General features: G+C 35.5%; 1 pseudogene; it reads left to right on the top strand.

Moving 5' to 3' along the window:
• The window catches only part of LOC132369766 (centrosomal protein of 78 kDa-like), a 32,386-nt pseudogene that overhangs the window by 5,540 nt on the left and 4,706 nt on the right, over positions 1-22,140 (top strand).

Genomic DNA, 22,140 nt, shown 5'->3' with positions numbered 1-22,140 from the left:
GTAAGGAAAGTTTTTTTGGAACATAGTCGCACCCATTGTTTACATGATAGCTATGGCTACTTTCAGCCTACGCCAGTGGGGTTGAGTAGTTGCAACAGAAACTGTATAGCCCACAAAGCTGGAAGTGTTTAAATTTAGATTTTAAAAATTGAAAAATTCTTTGAGCCTATACAGTGCAAGTCCATTGACCCCTGGGGTTGAAAACAGTCAAGAACTTGGGTGCCTAAGCCAAATGGTCTAGGTTCAAATTTCCTTTCTCCCATTTCATAGCAAGTGACCATGGACAAATGACTTAACCTCTGTGCCTCATCATGAGGTTTAAATGAACTAATCTGTATAAATAGTGCCTGGCACATACTAAGCACTGTGTAAGTGATTGCTGTTATTTCTGCTTGGAGCTTTTATAAGTTATTGTTAATAGAAAAATGACACTAATGATTTTCATTTTAGAGTGTCAAAGGCACTTTGAGTCTTTTATTTTTTCAAGAATGTAATAAGACTTTTTTCATTTAAAGTCAGTGTTCCCTATTACCAAACTTTATTTTATGAATATCAAGAATTGAATGTCTTTAAGACAATACTTGTGGTTAAATGTCAAACCATTATTTTCCCAAGGCACATCCAACTGGCTGTGCATAGTCCAGGCCTCTAAAGTTTGTGTGCATACCCTAGGTAGCATGTGAGATCCATTTTGTAATACAGTTTTTAAAATAATGCCTTGTACTTCCCTGGCGGTCCAGCAGTGAAGACTCTGCGCTCCCAATGTAGGGGGCCCGGGTTCGATCCCTGCTCAAGGAACTAGATCCCACATGCATGCCGTAACTAAGATCCTGCATGCCACAACTAAAAGATCCGGCATGCCGCAACTAAAGATCCGGCACAGCCAAATAAATACATAAATATTTTAAAATAATAATAATAATAATAAAATAATGCCTTAGATTTAGGAAAAGAAAATATTAGAACCTATTTGCCTTTGTATCATTTTTAAAATATGTGTGGTTTATAATGTACATACAGTATATGTATAGAACTTCGTGTACATAATTTGTTAATAAATAAGATGCATATTAAAAAGTTTTCTTATGGGTTGCCCAGTCAGGTGTTTGGAAACGATTGGAGGACAGAATGATGACATTTAGAGCCTCAGCAATGATAGAATTTAGAACCAATTCCCTGACTTAGAAGATACGGAAAATAATTCATAGACTGTAATTGAGTTGTCCAACTTTACATAACTGTTCAGTAACAGGTCATCCAGTGGCTGGAATCTAATCACTGACGGAATAGAATCTGGGTCACTGGACTTGTAAACCAGAAGTGACTGTTTAATTTCTCAGATTGATTCCCCTGCCATATATGCTTGATATGTGTGTGTGTAAATCTCTGACATAATAAGCCATACTCGGTAGGCACACACTGTTTCCTTATTCAAGCATCGTAATTTCATCCCTTTAAATCTTTGAAGTATCAGACTACCAGAAGGCATGAAGAAACCTGGGCTGAGAGTCTTCGTTCCAGGAGACCTGATCTTGACTGTATGGCTGGTTTGAGGCGCATCACTCTGAACTGCAACACGCTCATTGGTGACCTGGGTACAAGTGCTTTTGCAGAATCTCTTAGTGAGGATTTGTGGCTTGGAGGTAAATTCTAAAATTGAAAATATGGAATTTTTAATATGCTATATGCTTAGCTTTTGGCGTGATACTGTCGTGATAGGATATTTTTTTAAAGCCTCATTTTTCTGATAGGTTTTATTTTGCTTGTAAACTTCCTCTACGAGTTGCATATATTCTTTATAGAAAATGCAGAGTTACAAGAGAACAATTACCTGTAATCTTAATACCCAGACATAATCACTGTTCATTTTGGTGTATATACTTTCAGTCTTTTTTTTTTTTCTATGAATATATTCTGTACACTTAGGGATAACAAAAATAAAATTGTAGTATACTTGCTATTTCATAGTCCTGCTTTTTCCATTTAATTATGTATCATGTAGTATTCCATCATACTGATGTCCCATAGTGTAATCAATTCTTTGCCATTAGATTTAGACAGTTTGTTTTTCCCTGTCAGAAACATTGTGAATATGTTGTGTATACACCTCTGTGTCCATCGGGATTACTTCTGTAGAATAAGGAACTAGAAGTGGAATGACCTGAGTGTGACATATTTTTAAGACTTTTGATACAGATTGCCAAATTACCATCCAGAAATGCTATGCCAATTTGTAGTCCACCCCAACAGTGGGTGTGAAACCTGCCTCTCACAAACACTGGCTTGTAGCACTTGTAAAAAACTGTAAAACTACAAAAATGAGTACCTCTCCATTTTCTATGCAAGTAGGATTACTCCAAATTTTATAACTTTTTTCAGTTAATTCAGTATGAGCATTTTAGCAAGTCAGTCAATTTGCATCTCCTGCATCACTTTTTGTGATTGTTCAGTATTCCATTATATGAATATGCCACAGTGCGCATAGCTTATCCATTCTTGTATATAAGCTTTGTCCAGTTTTTCAGTTACAAATAGTACTCCGATATATATCCTTACCTATATCTCTGACTATTTCTTTTGGTTAAATTCTTTGAAAGAGAGTTGTTGGATCAAAAGGGTATAGACATTTTAAAGGCTTTTCTTACAGAATCCTGGCTTAATCTCATAGGAGAATAACCACATTTTGTTTTATTTGTATTCATTTGATTTACTGGTGAGGTTTACTGGCTCTTTGTATTAATTTGGCTATTTGGCTAATAATACTCTGTGTCCATTCTTCTGTAGTGAGAGTTTGTAAGGGTTGTATCATATCCTGTCAGATCCGTATGTCTGACTTGCTATTTCTGTGTGTCATGGGGGTGTTGAAAGACTCCAGTTATTTTAATGTGATGGTCCACACAACACTTAAAAAAAAGACTCATGATAGTTTCCTTTCATGTAATGTTTTTTAATACCTGTGCTTTGGTGATGATCCCTTTGGTTTAAATGAGTAGGTTGTTCAGCCCCAGAACTCCTAGAATTCATGATCAGTTTTTCTGGTTTTTGTCTGACTTTTTATGGAGAGAGTTCTTGACCATCATACTTTCATGATAGGTTTTTAGTATGTATTCTCTATTCACACATTGTTTGAATTTGTTATTATTTGTATCCTCTTAGACTTGTCCTTTTTGCTCTAAAACTAACAGTTATTACATTTCTTCTATTTTGTTTTCCCCTTTTAACTAGTTTCAAGTGTGATTTGGAGCTCAAGATCGTGATCAAAAGAATGCAGTGCATTTCTGAGCTCCACCAGTTTTTGCCTGTGAGGTTTACACTGCCACTGCCGCCCTTGCTAATTATGAACTGAGATTCATTTTGTGATGTTTTTTGCTCATAGGTTATATACAGTTATTCTTCAGTTCTGTAATTGTAAAATATGTTGGATGATTTATTGGTACTAAAGCCAAGGTTATCATTGCACATCCAAGAAGAGGTTTTTAAATTGGATTAATGCATTATGTGTGTGCGTATACGTTTCTGTTTTTTTCCATACCCAAAATTACAAACCTGCCATGGCTGGTCTTGTGCAGGACTCTTCCACACGTGAGAAAATGAGAGTTGTCTATATGTTAAATCTGTATAGACTTCGCAAGTGACCTTTTGTCTTTCAGCGAAAGCACTTGACCTGCAGCAGTGTGGCCTCACCAGTGAAGGAGCAAAGGCTTTACTAAAGGCCCTTGAAAGCAACAGAACTCTGGTTGTTTTGGATATAAGAAAAAATCCACTTGTTGGTATGTGGTCACTTTTTTTTTTTAATTGATTAACACATAGAACAACAAAAAGAGTTTGTTCACGTATTGACAGTTTTTAAAACTTAATGTGTTTCACTTTCCTCATCGTATACAGTTGGCCTTTGAACAACTTGGGGGTTAGGGGTGCCGCCCCCCACGCAGTTGAAAATCTGGGTATAAGTTTATAGTCAGTGGCTCCGCATCTGTGGATTCAACCAACCTTGGCTCGTGTAGGACGATAGTACATATTTATTGAAAAATATCCGTGTGTCAATGGACCCGCGAGGTTCAAACCCATGTTGTTCAAGCGTCAACTGTACTTTTCTAATGTTGCACTTCCCTTATGTTTTTAGCAGATAATGTACTAATTAAAAGTGAATTATACCTTTAAATTGTTCTTATCTCTACTCTGAATAGAGGTGAACCTAGATACTAAGCCTGCTTCCACCAAGAGCATTATTTCCTTGTTGTGCACCTCTGAATTCTTGCAAGGAGTACTTTATTCATTTGTCAGTTTCACAAGTAATTTTTTAAATAGCTTCTGTGTGCCAGATACGGGTCAGGCACTAGGGATAAAGCAGTGAACCAGACAGACAAAAGTCTTGCCCTCGTGGAGCTTACATTCTAGTGAAGGGGTTCAGATAGAAATGAGTAAACAGATAAGTAATATAATTTTAGATAGTAGGAAGTGCAGAAATATCGTAATGTGAGGAGAGTGAGGGGGAGCACGTAGGACTCCATTGGATAGGTTTGTTAGGGGACAGCTTCACTGGAGAAGTGGCATTTGAACGGAGACCTGAATGAAGAGAGGAGCAAGCCATGGAAGATCTGGGGTAAGCACACTCCAGGACAAGGAGGCAATGAGTATGCAGGCATGTAGGTGGGTGGAGTATTTAAGGAAAAGCAAGGAGGCCAACATGGCCAGAGTACTGAGTGAAGAAGAGTGTGGTATGACGTGAGGTCAAGGAGCTAGCCAGGGGTCTGATCTTGTAAAGTCTTGAAGGCCAGAGTAAAGATGTGGATTATTCTAAATGAGTAGAGGGTTTTGAATTGGAAAAAGGCATGATCCAAATAATATCTGCATAAGATGACTTGGTATAGAGAATAGACTTGGGGAGATAAAGAAGAGAAACAGGGAGACCAGTTAGGAGACTATCACAGTGGTCCAAATAAGAGATGTTTATGGCTTAGCTTAGGTTGGAAGTTTGGGGCAAGTGAAAAGTGGTTGAATTCAGGTTGTGTTTTGAGGGTGTAGCTAACAGGGCTTGCTGATAGTTTAGATGTGGGGTATGAAGGAAATAGTAACAAGGAGACAAGTCGTTGATGATTATGTGTGCCACTGGGTGGTATCACTTAGAAAAAGGGGGCTGATGGGAGGAGCAGCTTTTGAGGGAATATCAGGACTTTGGTTTGTTATCTTAGATGCGCTTGAGGTATCTAAGTGTCTGGACAGTGCTCAGACTGTACTTTATACCCAAAGGTATCCAAAGCCGCTTTAGTTATCTAAGTGTCTGGACAGTGCTCAGACTGTACTTTATACCCAAAGGTATCCAAAGCCACTTTAGGTGCAAAATGTTTAAAGTTGACCTTTGCTGCTGCCAAAATAGTAGCCACTGGAGGCAGTCTGCAAGGTGGCATCTTAGGTTTTTGAGGAAGAAATTAGAATACACAAAGGGGGAAATAAGTGTATAATTATATAATGTAGATTTCATATTTAATTTTATGGGAAAGCAATAATTAGTTGGCTTTTGGTTTTAAATGGAAATAGCCCTCACTGGGAAATAATTACTCTAATTTCAATTTATTTTACTTTAGATCATTCTGTGACGAAAGCATTTATCAAAAAAGTTCTCCAGATGGAAGGAGTGCCAAGTCAGAGGTATAGAACATGTTTTAGTTCTCCCGGAAGAATTTCTCTTTAATGGCTTGTTTTTCTTTCTTTCTGAAAAGAAAATTATCAAGGTACTTTCTGCCATCTTAAAACTAAGTTTTTAGTCAAATGAAACGGCTTTTCTGTTTTTGAAAATGTTGTGTGATGCTTTAATTTAGGTTCCCAGAAATGCAGATTGAAAACCTTTTATTAACTTAAAGTATCTTAATTTCCAATGAAGATCAAACCCTCCTAAATTACCTGTAACTTAAATGACATATTTATCATTTCTGTCTCAGTACCAGTGGATAACTTCTCCATCGGTGAAGGAACCATCCAAAACTGCTAGACAGAAAAAGAGAACTATAATTATAGGAAGTAGTCGAAAAGGAAAAGATACTATTAGAATTAGTAACTCTTTCTTTTTTTTAATGCTACTAGAACTTATACTCCTTATGTTTTCGGGTGTGCTAAAATTAAAACAGCCAATATTAACCACATGCATATTAGGAGGCCTATAATTATTTTGATACTTATGAGAATTTATAGAATATAGATATAATAAATGAATTTAAAGAGATGTTAATATTAACCAACATTATTGTTTGGATCTCATAAAAACTTCATTATTTTGAAAATATTTCCTGGTGGATGATTACTTCTAATACTTTGCAATTGAAATTTGGGGTGCACTTTGATGATAATTTTAGTAGTGGTGCTTTTGAGGAATGATTTTTTTTTTTAATGCAGAATTACCTTTGTGCCATAAGAAACAAAATTTCTTCCCAGTTGCAACCTTCCCATTGTTCCCTGCTTCTTTCTTTGAAATTCTTACCCAAATTTTTGAATCAGGTAATATCTTGTTTCTCTCAATGATAAAAAAAACTTGAAATATGTATTATCCTTATAAAAGACTTCTACAGACAAGTTTATTGACCTACATTGAACATTTTAGAAAAACATTTTCTAAATGTTTACTGTAATGTATATTTAATTTTCCAAGTGGTAGTTAACCCAGGATTTTACAACTAAGCCTATAATTTTGTTACCAAATGTAATAAAAAGCTTTTAAAACCCTTTAACAATCAGTGGTATAAGTTTCACATTCTCCTGAATTTATAAATTTGCTATAATTTACTTCTACTGATAACGTTTGTATTGTTTCTAAGAGACCTTAACTTTTTATTTTCTCAACATATTATCGTTAGTCAGAAATAATCTTTTTTTTTTTTTGGTGATAAGAATGAATAGCAGGAGCAGCATTTGTTAAACCAAATCTAATATGAAACTGACTCTTTCTTGTGAGTAAATTTGAATTTTGAAACAGTAAAACAATAAGGTTTAATATAAAGCAAAACAAATTTTTTATGTTTATGATCTGCCAATTTCCCAGAAAAAGTTTTGTGGTGACTTTAGTTCTATACCAGATACATTAAAATCACCAATGGACAACACATCTTTTATTCAGGTACCCTCTGAAAGTTTTAAAAATTTGTTGACTTAATATCACTGAACTGTCCACTTTAAAATCGTTAAAATGATAAATTTTCTGTTTTGTGTATTTTACCATAATTTTTTTAAAATGTGTTGTTTGAAGATTTTGGGGTTTCATAAATGTATTGTATTAGCATAACAATGAAAAATTTAAGAGACCACCTCTAATCTCATTATCCTGTCAAGCAATATTTACATTTTTATTTTCTCTTCCTGCTGTCTATAAACATAATACCACATAGCTTCAATATAATTTGCCATTCTTATCTTTTCATACTAAATTTAAATTTTATGATTCATAGTTATGCTTTTTAACATTGTATTCACAAGGTTTCATTGAGTTGGTCAATTTTTTAAATTGGTGAAAAATTGGAAATAACCTAAAATAAACTATTGTAAACATCTTCATAAATACAGCTTTTGTTTTTTTCAACTTCAAGATGTATGTTTTTGATTCTCTATTAATCAACTTGCTTGGACAATAGTGTATTAAATAGAAGTTGTTAAGAGTGTTTATGAAGTCAAAAAAAAGCTTATGATTGCCAATTGTTATTTCAAGAGAATGATATTTTAATAATCAAATAGTACATACAAATAAGTTAAGATTTGTGATATCACACTAATTAGATATTATTATTAAAAATTTATATCATATGTAAAGCATTCTTAAAATAGCTAAGTTGACTTTTTTGTTATGATATTAGAAATGGAAATATATATAAATAAAACATGTATATGTAAAACATATTAGGAATTCTGTAAAATTAGTACCTGGTGGTATATAATAGGGCATCATGGAATGAGAAGAAAACAATTAAACTTTTTTTTTTATTTAGAATGATTAAACAAAGTGGAAATGTAACTGAAGTATACAAGCTCATTGAGCTATTTTAAGAGTAATTTTATTTCTTAGGCTTTTTTTTTGTATTTGCCTCAGTTATTTGGAGACATAGAGGTAAGCCAAATCAGTATCTGGGTACATACCTAGATCCAGGTGAGTATAGGGGTGAAATAATGGTGTGAATTGTGTCACATTTATATTGTAATTACGTATGCCTAAAAAAAGATGGGAACTTTTATTAGAAATTTTTTTTATCTCCTAACAAAAAAAGTGTAATTAAAAAAATTTTTTATACAAATGTATTTGTATAAAATCAATTTTCACTGCAAAGTAAAGGAGCTGTTACAGTGGAGGATTACTGGACTGAATGTCAATATTATGACATAGTATGAGTGTGTTTCATGTTTGGTAATTGCAATCGTTGTTGCTTTTGTCGTGGTCATCCATGTACAATGCTTGGTGTCAGTCTATTTATCTCTTGTAAAAATAAAGCACAGTGTGTGTGTGTGAAAAAAAAAAAAAACTACTGGTTGTGAGACTTCAGGCAATGACTTAAATTTCTGAGAATTTCAGTCTCCTAACCTTGAAGCCCAATTCATGATGATAACTGCACGAAGCTAAAAGGATGAAATAAGAAAAAGTATATAGTGTGTACCCTGTGGCAAACATTCAGATATTCACTTTTCCCTTCTATGAAGTCTGTGGAAATGGAAAAGAAGGGCTGAGACAGATGGGGAGGTAAATTTAGGGAGATCTAGTGACAAATTAGATATCAGGGGTGGAGGTGGGGGGGTGGAAGGGAGAGAAAAAAAATTTTATACAAATGTATTTGCATTAGTTTCTGAAAGTAAAGGAAGGGTATACACATACAAACCCACATGCATGCAAACATTTTTTTTGACGGTAGTTAAGTTAGAAAACACAATAAAATAGCACAAAATGAACTGAGCTCCTATATATTTTTAAGACACATGTAAATCACACAGGATCGTGTGGTGATTATCAATAACCTACACTCTATGAAATATTTGTCCTATATTACCACATACACTCCATTTTACCCTGCATCCTAATGCTGCTAAAATATAGTAGAAAGCAACAGCATAGTACAGGGAGATCAGCTCGGTGCTTTGCGATGACCTAGAGGGGTGGGATAGGGAGGGTGGGAGGGAGGCTCAAGAGGGAGAGGCTATGGGGACATGTGCATGCATACGGCTGATTGGCTTTGTTGTGTAACAGAAACTAACAGAATTGTGAAGCAATTATACTCCAATAAAGATCTATTAAAGTAAATAAAATAACATAAAATATAGTAGATTTGAAGGATCAATATAACCATTTTAACTTATGATGTTTGTTTTCAGTAAATTCAAATTAAATATTTAAATGTGAATTTTAATATATGGCTTGTTCTAAATAAACTATTAACACGTAGGTCTAGTTTTTGCAACCAAATATTTCATATAAAGATACTTGCCTCTTTACTACTGAAATATAGGATAAGTCTCCACATTTCACTCTTTTATCCAGTGGGTTTCATTTGTTTTTTTGTGTGTTTTCTATATGAAATCAAAGGAGCAGTGACGGTTGACAGGCTTATAGGAGAGTAACATTGATTCACCTACCACCCAGCAACTTGCAGCCTTATAACTTTTATTGTTTTTACATAGAAAAATTCATCTTAAATTGAAATTTTGGTCTAATTCTGAAGATTCTGTTTGGCGGAAGTCATGGGTGTATCTGTGTTTCTCTGTCCTTAAGATTCAGAAATGCCAAAAGTGTTCTAAGATTCAGTAAACTTGAGTGTTTCTGCATGATACATAAAATGTATCATACTTTGGGATTATTTTAAAAATTTATTTTGCATTTCTGCACATCTCAATACTTTTGTTTTAGTTAAAATAACTTGTTACTGTAGAGAACTTATATTTTTTAAAAATGCCGGCTTACGTAAAACCTTTGTACAAAACGATCCTCTTTTTAATGGGCTTGGCATCATTGTCAAGTGCCTGTTTTATTCCTTTCAAAGTGTAACCATGTGACAGTTGCTCTGTAGACTTTTGGTACATCTTGATTCCTTCTTTTCATGCTTTGTCAAACATAGGCTTGGCCGCAAAGAAACCTGTAAGTAATGGAAGGAAACACTCTGCTGGTAAAGAATGTTATGCTCCTGAACCTCTACCACCTGGTGTGTCTGGTTTCCTGCCGTGGCGTACTGCAGACGTGCAAAAAGGAACAGGTAACGTGCTTGCATTCCCTGTCTTTTTCAGTCGTTCAGAATTCTTTATTTTGGAACTTCTATTATGTGGGCGGTCTCTGGTGCTTTCTATAGAGGAAAGAAGATAACTACACGTGGCATCTGCCTAATGAGCCGTCTAAGGAAGAGAAACAAAAAGTAATTGGGAGTTTCAAGTTGTTTCTCAAGTGTCACAACAGAGGTAACCCCGTGGGAGTCTTGAGGAGACTAAAATTATCACCAATTGTGCAGGTGAGAAAAGTTTCACTAAAGGCAGGTGTAGTTGAGCCAAGCCCTACAGCACAGAAGTAGGAACTTGGATATGTACGAATGGGAAAAAAGACATTTTAGGCATGGAGAATAGTTTAATACAGAATGGATGAGAAATATGCATTAGACCTATTCTAAATCAACTGGCTTATTAACTCAGTAAATCAGATTTAGTGAGTCAAACTAGCTTTAGCTGATTGCTTATCCAGGGGATAGCTGTTCATAGTAATTTTTGTCATAGAACAGTAAATGAAATTGTTGAACTATAGCTTTAGGCTTGCTAAGTGAAATAGATTGCTCTAGATGATTTTCAAGTGACTTACTTGGTAGTATTCACGAAATTGGGGGTAAACAATTGCTTAAGAAAACATAGAGAATTGATTTTAAATAGTACTTGAAGTAGTTCCTGTATAAAGTATCTGTTCAGTAGCTCATGTTAAATGGATGTTTATAATCCCCATTGGACAACCAACTACTGTTTTGCAAATGGTAATGTGAATTGCTGTTGCATAAACTATAGTGTTGAATCCCCAGTCTTTGCACTTGAGTTTAACAACTCTGTGGTTTCCTATCTTCTTCTTGAGACACTTAATCTCAGGTCCATCCTCGTCACACAGAGTGGTAAATTAGAGAACGATTAATATCACCATTTAAAGAAGTGAGACTGAAATCTCAACCGTCCTGAACGTAGGAAACGAAGGGCCCTCTCAGCAGTTCAGAGAGTTATCACCAGGCCAGTCGGCTGAATTCTGTTCAGTTTTCTCCGTAGCAGAGCCCTCCAGGTCCTTCTTTTGAGCTTATTTATTTTTATACACAGTTCTGTATGGATACTGTACATAATACTAAATAGTTGTATTAACTGGGTTTAACAGGTGATGTATTCACATCAAGATCTAACTTCGTTTTGTTGATATCTTTTTAGGGGCTTTCCATTCATCAAAGTTCGTGATGTATATAATAAGTTGCAGGTATGTAGCTATCATATTTATGATATATAGGGGGTTGAATTGGGAAAGGTGGATGGTCATTCTTTTTGGTTTTTAAACTGACAGAGCCTTACAAGAAGCATTTCCCTCTCTGATATAAATCCATGTGAAACTTGTCTGGTCGCTCTCCCAATGCAAATGTGTAGTTGGGTGGATTTGGCACACAACTGGCAGCCTTGTGGTTATGTCTGTAAACAAGGAAGCCTGTTCTCCAGTCTGCAAATCAGCTGTTACCCAGTGAAACAAACTTGACTGCCATTTCTGACCCCTCACATGGAGCTGTCATACTCAAGAATGTTCATATGCTTTCAAAAAATGTTGTTTGCGGGCTATATGTACAAATTCCTGATCTGAAAGCCAACATAAAGCAACATCTCCCAAACCTCTGCTCTCTCACTAAGGCCACACACATTCCCTTGCTTATGGCCTCATGGCAAGTTAATACTGTCAGTACCAGATTCTCCTTCCCAGTTGTCTTGGGAGACTGCATAGTTGCTCTGTGAAAGGCACCATTGCTGAGGTTGAGAGAAGAGCACCTTGGGTGTCAGTCCTGCCCTTGCATGCCCAGAGGGAGGGGTGTGCGCCTCGTTCTCCTGTTGGGAATTTCCCATGCTGCAGGTTTGCTGCTTGTTGTCAAAATTATGTCCTAGTGACTTGTCTTCTGCGTAGTTATATAATCCCAGCACACTTCTTTATGATCTGTAGACTTTTATGGGGTTGTGACCAGGTCAGTTTTTAAATGTTTAGAAATGTCCTGTTGAACAACTTTGCAGTGGCAGTGAAGCTTGACAGGAGAATTGTATTACTGTTACCCTAGTTTTGGCTTAAGGCTGATGAGAAGTTGAAATTTTTGATGGGTCAGTTTTAGTTGTTCAGTTTTAGTTTAGTTTTGTATTTGTGTAGCATAAAAAAGAAGATACATTCTAGATAAGATATATACCCCTTATCATAGTCATGCCACATATAGTGCAAAACTATTCCTGCTGGGTTCAAACATTGTGATCCAGAGCCTGCCATTGCCTATTATCAGGAGAAGGAAAGCGTAAGAACCGTATGTGTTTGCCCTTAAGTTGGTCTACAACACAGATACTGTCAATCAGCCTCTGATAGTACCCTCCCCGTGGACAACCTTCTGTGCTCTTTTGAGCATGCTCAGATGGAGTCTACCATCAGTGTGGTGGGAGTTCACTTGGCTTCAAGTGTGTCCATGTTGAAGGGTGAAATTAACAAATACTAACCAAATTTGTGGCTGTCCAAACTAGGAAAATAGTTAAAGAATCAGGACATGAAGAATCAGGCAAATACTCATTTGGCGTCAACCCAATAAAAAAGCTTCTTGGTGAGGAAAAAGTTGCCAAAGATGAAAGCCCAGAATAGTGCTACTTTAGCCTAACCACAGTGTCAAAGCAAATAACACACATACACACAAACGCAAAAGGAAGCCCTCTTCACACTAATGCCCCAAAGTCCTTTATGGGTCTTCAAATTGAGCAGATTAGGTAGGTTGATGGTTGTCCTTTACGGACTGGGTCCACCTACCAAGACTGCTTACTAACAGAATATCTCTGTTTTGTCATTTAATAGACATCCCAAACTTAATATACCTTGCAATCAAATACAGAAATAGTCACTCATGCTTTTCCTGTAGACTTTCCAAAACAGAAAAGGGCAGCTCCATTCTTCCTGGTGCTCAGTTACAAAATGTGATTCATCTTTGACTTTTTTCTTTCTCTCTCCTTTCACATCCAATACAGAAGCAAAATGTGTCAGCCCTATCTTTGAGATAGAACCAGAATTTGACAGTTTCTCGATTTTTCCACTATTACCACTCAGGATTAAGATTTCATTGTCTGTCATCTTAATTATTATCCCTCTGAAATGTGTCCTTAACACAGCGGCTGGAGAACCCTTTGAGAATCTAAGTCAGAAGAATTATGTGACTTCAGTGTCTTCCCCTTCACCATAGTTGAAGCTGAACTTCTTAAAATGCTGGAAAGTTGCTACATGATTACCCTCCACATTATATATTTGATCTCATCTCCTCCACCTCTACTCCTTGCTCACTCTTTTCCAAACACCTTATACTCTTTAGTCCTTGATGTTCAACAAGTATAGTAGGCAGACATTTTCACTTGCTGTTCGCTTTACCTGAATTGCTGTTCTCTTTACTATCTACAGTACTCATCCACTCACTTTTTTAAGTCTTTTCTCAAATATCACCGTCTCCATTATGAGGCCTTGCTTGGATTCCCTGTAATAACCTGCAGCCCCACTAATGCACCCTACCTCCTTAGAAGCCTCCCTTCTGCTGTAGAATCTGTTGAATGAATGAATGGAGTGAGCTATGTCTAATTTCCAAAAAAATCAACCGTAAACACTTGTTGAGAGACGGGTTCAGGGTATAAAGAATAAAAGAATTGTAAATTCAGGCCTTACCATTCACCATCCATTCCTTCAGGGTTCTGCTATGGTGTATCTTTTAACAAAGAGCACAATTTGATAAGACTAATTAATAGCTTAAATTTGTTAGAATCCCAAACCTTTTATAGTAGAAATGTGATAAAAATTGTGTCAGAGATTCTCAACAAAATGTTAGCAAGTTGAAGCCAAAAAGTATAAAAACAATTATATACCATGACCAAATGGGATTTGTGTCAGGTATGTAAGGCTGGTTCAACATTTGAAAATTAATTAATATAATCCATCCAAGACAAAAAAAGGGGAAAAAAACATATAAATACATGCAGAAGAAGCATTTGACAAAATCCAGCATGCACTCATGAGAAAAACTCTCAGTAAACTAGGAATAGAGAGGGACTTTCTTGACTTGATAAATACGATCTACAAAAAAACCAATAGCTAACATCATGCTTACTGGAGAGAAACTCAATGCTTTCCCACTAAGATTAAGCACAAGGCAAGGATGTCCTCCTTTATTATAACTTTTCAGTATTGTGCTGCAAGTCCTTGCTAATGCAATAAGGCAAGAAAAGGAAATAAAAGGTGTACAGATTGAGAAGGAAGACATAAAGCTGTCTTTGTTCACAGATGACATGATCATTTATGTAGAAAGTCTTAAAGAGTTGACCCAAAACTCCTGTAACTAATAAGTGATTATAGCAAGGTTGCAGGATCCAAGGTTAATATACAAAAGGCAATTGCTTTCCTATATACCAATAATGAACAGGTGGAATAGGTTAAGAAAAACCCCACACTATTTACATTAGCATTGCCAAAAATGTAATACTTCAGTATAAATCTAATAAAATAAGTACAACCTCTATAGGAGGCAAACTACAAAACCATGATGAATGAAGTCAAAGAATAACTAAATAAGTGGAGAGATATTGCATGTTCATGAATAGGAAAACTCGGTATTATCAAAATGTCAGTTCTTTCCGACTTAATCTACAGAAATTCAGTGCTATCCCAATCAAAATCCCAGCAAGTTATTTTATGGATATTGGCAAACTGATTCTAAAGTCCATATGAAGAGGCAAGAGACCCAGAATAGCTGTCACCTCATTGAAGAAGGACAGAGTTGAAGGAATGACACTACCCAGCTTGCAGACTTATTATGAAGGTGCAGTAATCAAGACAGGGTGGTATTGGTGAAAGAACAAATAGATCAATGGAACAGAATAAAGAGCCCCAAAATAGACCCACATAAATACAGTCAACTGATCTTTGGCAAAAGAACAAAGGCAATACAATGGAGCAAAGATAGTCTTTTCATCAAATAGTGCTGAAACAACTGGATGTCCATAGTAAGAAAAAAAAAAAATCTAGACACAGACTTTATATCCTTCATAAAAACTAACTCAAAATGAATCACAGACCTAAATGTAAAACACAAAACTGTAAAACTCCCAGAAGATAACATAGGAGAAAACCTAGATGACCTTGGGTATGGCAATGACTTTTAAAATGTAACACCAAAGGAACAATCCATGAAAGAAAGAATTGATAAGCTAGACTTCATTAAAATAGAAAATTTCTGCTCTGTGAAAATCACTATCAAGATAATGAAAAGAAAAGCCACAGAGTGGGAGAAAACATTTGTAAAAGACGCATCTTGTTAGGGTAAAGTGGCAACTTGCAAGCTTCTTACATGTGCAACTGGTGTAATTTATTTTGGTATGTAGTGTGAGGTACAGACTTTAGTTTTCAATGGGTGTGTAGTTTTCTAGGCATCAATTTTTAAGATTATAACTTGACTTTATCACAATCAAACTTCCCAGACATACTTAGAACTATATGTGGATATTCTTTTCTGTTTAATTTGTATATGTGTTCATTCATGTAGTAATGCTACAATGTTTGAATTGTAGTGGCTTTATAGTTAAGTTATATAGCTGTCTGCTAATTAACAGATACTCAACTTCTAATAAAATTTATGACTTGTACCTGAATGCCTCCAGATTATGTTCTTCATTCAGACTCTTTACTATTCACTCAATATAAATTCAGAGCTGATATACATTAAAAACTGAACTAAGGTGGCTAACATGTTTTAGTTTTCATCTATATTCCTAGATTTAAAATATGAGAAAGTAATAGAATGCAACATTTTTAAAAACCTCTAATGACTCACATTTTCTATCTCTAATTAAAACAGAATACCCTGTGGAATATCTTTGCATCACTTACCTGGTTTCATTAATTCTGGCTGCTGAAGTTAATTTAAATTCACTCTGGTAAAATGAGAGCTCAGTATAAGCTTTTAGCATACTCAGTGAGACTTACAAATAGTCATCTGCTAGGTGGTAAACAGTAAACAGTCTTGTTTATTACAAATAATTTTAGCCAATAAATGTTATTTATGCTCCATTTAAGAATAAAGATGTTAATCTGAGATCACAAAACGATCTTTTTGTTAAAGCTAAAAGCAATTCTGCTTTGATTAGTTGCAAATGCAAATATTACCCAACTTCTTTCTCCTTCTTTGATAGTTGTATAGAAATAAAACTAAATATAAGAATGTAAGCCAAACCCACTACAAATGAAACTGCACTACAGGCTCAGTATCTTCAGTGATTTCTAGATGATTTCTATGCTCAAACCTTCATTCTATCCTCTCTTCCTAAACAGAATTGTTTTTTTGTTTGTTTGTTTTTTGGTTTTGAGTAACTTTTATTACACAAGGGATTCATATTCTTTATAGAGAAATCAAGTAATCAAATAATCCAAAAATAGATTAAAAAGCAGCCATAATTCCACCTCTCAGATATATTATCACTGTATCTATTTTATAGTATAGCTTTCTTATATATATATTTAACATCTTTTTTTTTTTTTAAACATCTTTATTGAAGTATAATTGCCTTACAATGGTGTGTTAGCTTCTGCTTTATAACAAAGTTAATCAATTATACATATACAATATGTTCCCATATCTCTTCCCTCTTGCATCTCCCTCCCTCCCACCCTCCCCATCCCACCCCTCTAGGTGGTCACAAAGCACCGAGCTGATCTCCCTGTGCTATGCGGCTGCTTCCCACTAGCTATCTATTTTACATTTGGTAGTGTATATATGTCCATGCCACTCTCTCACTTCGTCCCAGCTTACCCTTCCCCCTCCCCATGTCCCTAAAAAGAATTTTAAGAAGTTAGCCAAGATAAAATGAGAAACTGATTTAGACTTACATCCCAAATTTACAGCTTCAATGATTTAGGAAAATTCCTTGACAGCTATACTGAGCCTCAGTTTTCACATTTGTAATAGGGTGAGGATTAAAAAAACTGATACTTCTGGAAATGCCTGTCATTCTGATTGGATATTTTTAAAATGTTAACTGAAATTTAAATGTATAAATTATAAAAAGAAGATGACAAAAAGGCTTATTATCATTTTATTACCCTGGTGGTCCACTGATAGGAGAAGCGGCTTCTCTAAGTAGTTTTCTTCATCCTGATTTCTGGACACGCCCTTCTTTAATCTGCTTTTGGAGGCAGCGGGTGACATTTTGGCAAGTTTTATTCAATTTCTTTATGCCTTGATTTTAGGAAAGAAGAGTAGTAGCTGTGCTGAGCTCTGCCAGGTCAGATAGAATTTTGGAGTATTCTCTTTCTCTGTCTTGTAGACAGCCACTGTCATTTAGTAAGCCAAAAGCCTTCCTTTGCTTTGACTGTGGTTAGTGTGTTTGCTGGATTTCTAAAATATATTTTTAGTGTTTACTTGTTTAGATTGAAAAGATTGGGCTATATTTTTAAAAGTTTATCCCTTCATTTTGGAAGGCCTTTTAAGTTGTGTTATTGCATGCAAGAGAGCTAACGGAATTCTGGACTCCATATTTTCATTTTTACCTTTTTTTTTTTTTCTCAGACTTTGAACCAATAATGGCTAAGAATGAAAGGAACTCAGACCCAAATATTTTTTTCCCTTGTAAAGCACAGAGAATATGAGAAAAAATGAAATTGGGAAATTGTTTTGCTCTCTTCCTCCTCCTTTTTGGTCAGTTACCTCAGTCGTCCACCTCACTTTGTATTTCTAGCCTGGCTTCAGAAAGACCTGAATTTGATGAACTACACACTGTTGGAGTAGTAGATTGCTAGAAGGAACCAAGATCCAGACAACCTTAAATGGCAGCTTCATGGAATTATTATTCAAGAAGGATGGTCCAGCCAATTTCCTCACTTCCCTTGTGAAAGGAGTTCCCTATTTCTAAGAAAATGAACCTATGTCTGACTGACACAGAAGATGGAGATTTATCCCAGTGCATTTATATATGTATATATATATAAATTATGTATATATATATATATATTTATATATATATAATGCCTAATGGAAATATCTCAGATGGTCTATTTTGTGTTTTTTCTTTAATTTTACTTATAAAATTGTGACCATTTTTTAACTCAAAAGAGGAGAACCTTAAAAATTAATTAAAAAGACATCCTAAGTAGTAGAATGTAGTCTAAGGTTCAGAGTGACTTGGCAGAGAAAATTCCTGAATGGTTAGATAACAGTGCTGGTATGCTTGGCTATTGTAACACTTTACATTAGAGTTTCTCTTCCTTGAAATTACGAGAACTATATGACTCAAGAGAAAGATTAATAATTAGGAATATTCTGCTTGCTTTTTATATAGCCTTTTGAAGAACTTTTTTTTTTTTTTTAACTTTTGGGTTTATTTATTTATTTATGGCTGTGTTGGGTCTTCGTTTCTGTGCAAGGGCTTTCTCTACTTGCGGCAAGTGGGGGCCACTCTTCATCGCGGTGCGCGGGCCTCTCATTATCGTGGCTTCTCTTGTTGCGGAGCACAGGCTCCAGACGCGCAGGCTCAGTAATTGTGGCTCACAGGCCTAGTTGCTCTGCGGCATGTGGGATCTTCCCAGACCAGGGCTCGAACCCGTGTCCCCTGCATTGGCAGGCAGATTCTCAACCACTGCGCCACCAGGGAAGCCCTTGAAGAACATTTTGATTAATTATTTGGAGGTCATAGGAAGGAACCTTCATGATCTAACTTTTGAACAAGTAGTGTTGCAACACAAAGCTATGACTCAAATTAAAAAGGAAATTTGAAATGACCTATTTCTTTTGGCATCTCAATCCAGATATCTGTCAGTAAAATGAGTCACTTTTCAGTCAAATGGGTGGTCAGCAATTTAATTTTTTATTGGGAAGCTGAAAGACACCATTGCCAAACAGAGCATCTGCAGTGTTAACATCTATATTTGAGCATTTTTCGTTTTCCCAAGGGGTGCAGATGAGAAGAAGGAAGGCAGAGAAATGCACTTGAATAAAGCTTTTCAAGATGGATAGAACAGAGAGCATTCCCAGAGGCAGGTCAAGTTCAACCCAAGAACAACTCTCTCAGTGCTTTCACAACTAGTTAAAATACAAGACCAGTAGTAACTCAGCTCTCAAATCAGTGCTGAAATCAAGCAGAAGGTTGTTAATATTGATACGGTTAACACACATCAAATAGGATTACTGAATTTTCTGAATCCAAAAGTTCTCCACAGTGTTGACATTTCCTTACTGAACTCCCAGGATTGTTTGGTTTCAAAGGCGCTTGGGCTCAAGATGCATTTTGTTTTAAATAATCCTTCATAAAAAGTTCAGCTTTCAGTCTAATATGATTGAAACCCAGCTTGAGTGTGTTTTATAATGCACTGAACTGGAAAGACTATGGGCATTGAATTGTTCAAAACATGGTAGGCGAAGGAGTGATATGTGGGGAGGAGGTGATCAAAGAAATCAGTGAGAATGTCTTATCTCATTTTATTTACCTTTTAGAACTCTTCCAAATATTAGAGGAAAGAAATCAATATCAATTTTCACCTGTCACGTTCCACACTTCAATTATTAATGAATGTCGAATTTGACCACAGTTTTCTGTACCACCTGCTCTGCAATATTTCTGAGGCTTTATTAAAAATGTAGAATTGTCACTGAATTTCCAAATATGATTCTCCAGTGGCTAATTCAGCTTGTTTTATTAATAAGCAAGTTCTGATGAGTAATACTAATTTAATACACCTGCATGTAAGGTTAAAGTGTAAATTATTCCTGCCGAAGGTGATGAGATATGACTGCGATGTGGTGGTAGGGCACTCACCTTCCTGAACGAACCCTGCGAGCACACAGTTCTTGGGAGAAACCAGTACTTCATATAGTAGCAAATTTTATATTATTTTGCATGTCTCCTGTAGCAGTGGAATGCACACACACACACACACACACACACACACACACAAACATGATCATGGGTGAAAAAACACACATGCATACCTTAGATGCTTACATTAATTTCTGAATATAGTTCTCCGGAAAGAAAAAACTTTACTGATGATTTGTATTTTTATAGTTTATTATTTTATCCATACTAAAACACTAAACGAAATCACTTACTGTTTTGTTGTCCATGGACTCCTTTCAATTTTGAGATGCTAAATATAAATCGAAATAATGATTATAGTCCTTGGCCATGAAAGACTAAGTTACAGAGAACCCAGTGACTGGAGGTCAGAGCTGCCACAGAATTATTCTCTGCTCCAGAGCTCATTAGAGTATCACTGTGTACCCACTTAAGGATAGAATGCTGCTATTGAGAAACTAGCTCTCTTTTATTTCTACTAAAAGGAGAGAACAGTAGGGGACCTTGGCTGTGTGAGTGTATGAGACTTTCTCTGTTTTGTACGATAAGCCAAAACCTATACATGAAATAGCCTCGGGCCTTTTGTCTTTTGTACCCAGCTCTTTCCTGTATTGCTCCTGATCAATTACACTTAAATCAACAAAAGTTGCTTGAACATTTTGACAATTATGTTCCCCATACCCTGAAGCATTTTTAAAGGGTTCCTGAGATAAAGCTATTTCAAAAAATACTCCCTCCAAATTTTTTCAGGGTGGCATCAATGAAAGTAACTTAGAGGAAAGAAACTAGACCTTGAGTTCCTGGCCTACCACTCTAAGGCGAGGCAGGCATAAACCGTCATAGCAAAACCTAAGTTTGCTCCCAGTTGAGAATTTGGTTTCCATGGTCTTATATAAAAAGTATATGGAGACTTTAATTCCCTATAAGCCCTTTCCAAAGAGTAAATGCAGTTGATCATTCGTAAGAGATGATGAAAATTACAATTTTGTTGAATAGGTGGAATATATATTATATATAATATATATATAAAATATATAAAGTTACTATTCAGAGTCCTAAAACATGGATTTTTCTTGCTTACCAAGAATGAACAGTAACTTGACCTCTAAACACAAAAAAGCACCTGGTCATAGCAGAATCATAACAAATATTTGATATCAGAATGAATTCAATGTTCAGGTGTAAAGAGGGAATACCTTCAGTTTTCCTCTTTCTTGTACCCCATTATTGCATCCTGGACAGAAGAGATTTTCTTGATTTTAATCTAAAGGAGAAATATTCACTTTTGTTAAGATGGAAATTGACAACCTCAGTAGGCAGAGGCACCGTTTTTATTTGGCTGAATTCATGTTTCTAGTGATAATTCAATGTGTAATAGGGTTTTCTCTGCCACTCCAAAATCTGAAAATGATTAGCATCTCACCAGAGTTTCAGGACGGCCCATTACCTATTCTGTGGAAAGGATATTCAAAATACCATGCTTCATCAATGTCTTCTTTGACTTATTCATCAATGGACAACTACTGAGTTAAGACAGTGTCTTATCCTTGCTTCAAAAAAATAAAAACAAAAAAACCCCACAAACACAAAAAAACTGTTAATGATGAAAACTTATTATGCCAGGCCTTAGTATGGCCTAACTTGGAAATTTAGTTTCAGAGGCTTTTGTGAATATACCAAGGAAAGAGGACCTAGGTGTATCTTATTCCCACAGGCCACCAATAAATATTTGCTTAACAGAGAAAAAATTAATATATAGTATAGGAGAGAACCTGACAGATGCTTAACATTATTGAGTGATAGCAATGCCCAAACTCATCTGTGATCAAACACTATGAAAGTATCCTCCTAAGGATAAACTTATTACAAATAAGAAGTGAAAATTCAATTATGGAGATACTTTCAGTTTCAGCTCTGATATGCAAAAAGCTTGGAAGTTGTCACTGTATCTAGTCCTTACAAGATAATGCTGTACAAAATGAAAAACAATGAGTTTTCTCAGGCATGATTAATAAAACATGTAACTATGAAAGAATTTTAAAACTGTAATTATGTATGTGTATATAT

This window comes from Balaenoptera ricei, chromosome 8 (assembly GCF_028023285.1).
Source record: "Balaenoptera ricei isolate mBalRic1 chromosome 8, mBalRic1.hap2, whole genome shotgun sequence".
Classification (NCBI taxonomy): Eukaryota; Metazoa; Chordata; class Mammalia; order Artiodactyla; family Balaenopteridae; genus Balaenoptera; species Balaenoptera ricei.
This window is presented reverse-complemented; position numbering and strand designations above follow the sequence as displayed.